This window comes from Eucalyptus grandis, chromosome 5, assembly GCF_016545825.1.
Source record: "Eucalyptus grandis isolate ANBG69807.140 chromosome 5, ASM1654582v1, whole genome shotgun sequence".
In the NCBI taxonomy this organism is placed as follows: Eukaryota; Viridiplantae; Streptophyta; class Magnoliopsida; order Myrtales; family Myrtaceae; genus Eucalyptus; species Eucalyptus grandis.
Window position 1 is genome coordinate 19,052,748 of NC_052616.1, and position 5,416 is coordinate 19,058,163.

At 37.4% G+C, this 5,416-nt stretch overlaps 1 long non-coding RNA gene across 1 annotated transcript; it reads right to left on the reverse strand.

The window, feature by feature from the left end:
- Window positions 1-227: 227 nt before the first annotated feature.
- LOC120293285 lies at window positions 228-451 on the reverse strand. The gene is made up of 2 exons (XR_005551037.1): window positions 339-451; window positions 228-261 (listed from the first exon to the last, which is right to left on the reverse strand). It is a non-coding gene; the product is annotated as an uncharacterized LOC120293285 (long non-coding RNA).
- Window positions 452-5,416: the final 4,965 nt, after the last annotated feature.

Genomic DNA, 5,416 nt, shown 5'->3' on the forward strand with positions numbered 1-5,416 from the left:
TCTGACACGCGTCCGACACGCTCAAACACGTTCCAACACGCTCCGACAGGCAGTCAACGAGTGTCGAAAAATCCAACACGAGTTCAACTCTCTCCGATACGCTCCGACACGCATGGGGTCAATTTTAAAAATTTCTAATACTTAAAGGGTCAAAATATAAATATACAAAAAAGAAGTAATGAAAGAAGTAATAAAAAAATGCTATAAATATATGAATACCTTCGGGGCTAAGTCCTTGTCCACCACTCGTGCCCGAACCCCCTGAAAGGAAACCATCACGAAAGCAACTCCTTAAAGATCATGTGTTCACACGTGAAGAAAGACAATCTTCACCTCACCTCACAAAAGTCATGAGAAATTTGCTTAGATATTCCTTGTAGGGACATGCGGTACTCACGAGCCAAGCACTGGTCAAGTATTTGGAACCTCCCTTCTCGTACCTAAAGCACTATACTACTTTAGAGATCAAATGAAGAAATGCTTGCAAACAAGGAAGACAACTAAGATTCGTCCATAAGCGTAAACTCACTCTGCTTGCATTGAAAGGAAGGGAGGAGAATGGAAGTGGCATGGTTTTTGAGGTGTAAAGGCTGCAGGTCAAATTACCTGCAGCAGATTCGTCCATAAGCGTAAACCAATGACACGAGCCACGAGAGGAGGGAAAAAAGGGAAAGAGAAGAAGAAGCCATAACACGAAATGGTGCATGTGATATAAAAGCTCTATAAAATAGTGCTTGAGTTTCCTCTAACCCCGATATACAAATAACCTCACATAAGGAGCGTTTACTGAACATTAAGAGTTAGAGGTGATTTCATTGAACCAGTGCCACGCGCGTGCATGGCTGACGTCACCTGGTGTGTACCGCGCACGTGCCAGTGACCATGCACGTGCGTCGCACGCGCCTGGCACCGAAATGGCACGTGCCACGCACGTGCCCGGGGGGAGACTGAATCGATACCTATGTAGCACCGACACTCTCTGGGAGCCTTCGTGTCGAGTTCGACACTCCGACATGTGGCCGACACGCTCCAACATGTTCCGACACGCGGTCAACGAGTGTCGAAAAATCCGACACGAGGTCAACTTTCTCCGACATGCGAGTCTGGAATTCCGACACGCACGGGGTCAATTTTAAAAAATTCTAATACTTGAGGGGTCAAAATATAAATATACACGCACGGGGTCAATTTTTTTTTTTTTTTTTTTCAGTTTTGTTTTTTTAGAATTGTTTTAGTTTTTTTAAAAGTCTTTTACTATGGAAGAAGTAATAAAAAATGCTATATATGATAAACAAATAAATTTAAAAATATCATTTAAGTATTTTTATTTAAACAATGTTTTTTTCCTCTAAATTTTATGTATTATTATAACAAATTAAAATAATGAATGCTATTATTTAATATTTTCATGTAAATTAATTCTAGGCTATTTTTATTATTATTTATTTATGTATTTTTATATAAAAATATACTTAATATATTACGTGTTGGAAAGTTGCAACTCTTAACTCCATGGAAATGTGCAATTCTTTTGAGAAGTTATAGTTCCTATAAAAAGATGTCACTCTTTTGAAGATAAAATGTGTCTTGATGGAAAGTTGATATTAAAGTCATTAATGAGGGTATTTATTGATAGCCTATATAAATGGTTTGGTCCTCTCTCCATACAAGACAATGAATTCTATCATCCGGTCAATAAAATACATTAAAATAAAAGTGTGTTTAGGGAGAGAAATTGGATTTCTTCATTTTTCCCTATTTCAGAAACAATAATTTTCTCAAGGTTATTGATTTCCCCAAGTTATTGTTATAGATTAAGTTATGTTTTCATCTCTCTTATTGTGAATACATCATGAATATCTAAGATTCTTTGATTTTGAATTTTCTATAGTCTTGCGATTATGTCGATTAGAAAGTATTTTGTGAGTGACATTTCAATCATCTCGATTTTCGTCTAGTAATTGTTCTCCAAGAATCAATAGCTTGAGTCTTTTTATCGTTTGTTCAAGTTTCGATCATCGCTTGTTGTATTGAGTCGAGATGAGTTGAGTTTCATGACTAGCATCTATTATAAACAAGAAAATTCAAGTTTTTATTATAGCCCTATAGAAAAGGAAAAGAAAGATACCTTGGAAAGCTTGGAGGGCAGTACTAGAAAGCCATACGTGGTAAGCCCGTCAAGAGTTTTGTTAAGGATAAGAATTCTTTATCCAACAAACGTCCCATGTGATCTTCCCAAGAATACCATTTTCTCAACCCTTGTTTCTTTGGATCTTCCTAAAAACATCATTTTCCGATTCCTTATCGCTTTGGTGGCCTTTGATGGAGGGGTTGAATCACGTCCTTGCGTGAGCGAATCCTTCGGAGATGGCGAGCTATCTCATTCATTTTTTCCTCATGGTGCCAAGCATGTTAGCAACGTATTCCTTCTTTGTCGAACGGGGGGCGAGAAGACCCCATCTTGCAAGTTATCTGCTACTTTAGGGAAGGCGTCTTTGGAGGTGATTCTGCGACTCCGGTGGTCCACATACTAAATGTTCCGTGACTGGGCATTGGTGTGGAATTCCTATGATAACACTTTGAGAATGCAGTTCCGTGGATCACCTCTTTCCATCCTTTGTATTGAGCTTTGGTTGTCCCCAAAGTTTGGCTTCTCTCTCTAATGACATGACACTCTGGTATTATTTATTTTGTAAAAAATAAATGATTTGAATAATATTTTTCTTAAACTAATAATTTGAAATAATTAACTAGTAAAAAATATTTTCATTATTAACAATAATTCAAGTCTAATTATTTTCATAACTAATAGAAATATTATTTATTTATTTATTTTGTAGGTGATGTGTTATTTAAATTAGCTATTTTTTCGCGATATAAATGCATTTCTATCTTTGTCTTAGGTGGACAAACTCTCGTATCATCAACCCCATGAATGATGGAAGACGTGAACCTAAATCCATATGAATACCCTAGGCATGAATTTGTCAGAATTTCGTACTTCTTGATGTGAGTTTCTTTCTTAATTTGCTTTTGATTACACGTCTTCTCCTCTCGTTAAAAGGTTCCCTTATCTTTTTCAGGCTGTTCTTTTGATACTTTTAATTTTTCTTCCCTTCGTAATTTCGGCGTGATATGCAAGTCTTTGCTTTTATTTTTGGTGATATGTATGCTTTTACTTTTTTACCATGGACGCAATTGCAGAAACTCAACTATCCGAAAGCGCATAAAATGATCCCGCAAGTCTCACAAAGAGGTTAATATTTCATATTTTGGACTTGTGTAGGTGGCCTCAACCCAAAATAATTTACATCCAATCTTGGAGAGGAGATTCTAAACTCTAGATAGATAAATAGAGAGAGAGAGAGAGGATAATCGGGTCTTTTGTTTCTGATGGGAGAAGAGATTCTTTATTGGGCCAAATTGGGCCTAGAGGATTTCTTAGGCCCATGAATCGTGAATGAATGCCTTCGTTAAGCTCATGGTCCATTACTTCACGAGTCAGGTTGAGCACGTATGATGGGGAAACATGGGTGTAAGGCGGCAGATGGGACCAACATTAGATTTTCATTAGAATAATTTAACTTGGCGAAATGGAATTCAAATCTAACCTTCAAGAAAAGGGATGGAAAATTGTCCGGGTTAGCCGATCATTGTTGAGCATGGGGTCAAGACAACACTGGGGACATGAAAACCTCAATTTGGTTAGAGGTGATCAGTGGGTTGACTCGGATCGGATCAAATGTATTGCCCAAGCCAACCGAATACTTGAAGCTTATATAGAAGTCTTCGGCTGTGGTTGGGCCGAGGTTGGGTGGCAGGGCCTTCTCATGTGAGAATGTTACCCATATCCACCAATTTTCCCTTTTGGACCTAGGCAGTCCAGTTGGGCTGCCCTTCCATTGATCACATTCAATTTAGGGAATGAGATAAATAATTGTTGCAATTTCTAATTCGCAAAGACAGAATATAGAAATTTTATATTAAATTTTACAAAATATATCATATATTTGACTAAAATATACTATATCCCAATCAATGGGGGAATAACCCTCCTTGCTTCCTTTCCATTATTGAGAATGGACATGAAATTCTTACCCCATCTAACCCGTCAAATGAGGACGGGATTAGAGGTGGCAAACCCCTCCTGCCTTGACGGAGTCACTTGAAAACTGATCCAACCCAATTCGCATTTGATTCAATCCCTGTTCGAAATACCTTAAATTGGATAAGAGCACGAATCACTCAGCCATATGAACCTATAGCACTCGAATTATTGAATTGCTAGTACCCGACGGGCCCCGAAACTAACAATAACTAAATCCTAATTGAACCACGTCTCAATGTGGGCTAGACCCATGCAAATTAAAACTGAAAGCGAAATGGCAGAAATCGAAATGATTCGTACGTGAATAAGACACAAAAGGAAATTTCACATACTCAAAGTGGATCTGACTCTCGACTAGTAATGTTTACACCCAACTCGAGCTACATCCACCCAATTCCCACATGAAAGTTTGTTAACCAAAAAGACATGCATCCATATATGACCCGAAGAATCGAAATTAACCGAACTGAAACCGATTTGACCCATAAGTTTGTCACTTGTAGATCAGATTTCGAAAATCTCACCTTGCCCCAGGCCTACCTCCACTGTTATGTATTGGTTAGGTTCAACCTGATCAATGGGTCAGCTTGGTAGCCGGTCCTACTACGAGCTTAAAGTGTCCTTACTCAGACCAGTCGATGAAAAAAAAATTGAACATTATGTATAAAATTGACCAGGAGTAGTTAAGCTTGGTTGGGTCGAACTTAAGGAGGGATTGAGTTTGTCCATACATGCTAATTTTGCCTTTCGGCCAACTGGGCCTAGGCGGGCCCATTAGGCCGCTTGCGAAAGATCAGATCTGGAGTTACATATTCTTTTCCTAATGAGCAAACTAGTGTGCAAACTTCTGTCGTTATCCATTATAAGCATGCACTTTAAGCTACCTAAATCATTTTTCTAGATAGGGCTTTTTTATGTTTGATTTTCACGATTTTCACCATTGTAATTGTTTTTAGAAAAAAAAATTCCTACTTGGGAATTTTCTCAATTTGTATTTTTTGTATTCCTTTTAGTTAAATCTGTATTTATATATTTTCATAAACAATGAAAATAATTTTTCTCCTCAATTATTTTTGTAAGTGATGTGGATGATCATTTTTAGGAAATTCTTTCTAGATTAAAAAAAATAAATGCACCCTAAATCTCACCGAGTAAAGTCAAAGGACCATATGAATTAGACTTATCAAAATGAGTCACACCCCTATTTCTCAACTCATATTGGATAGACTTAGTTGTTATATGAATTGATTATATCCACTATATGTGCTATAAATGGGTTTGGAATGGTAAAATTCAACAATACGCGTG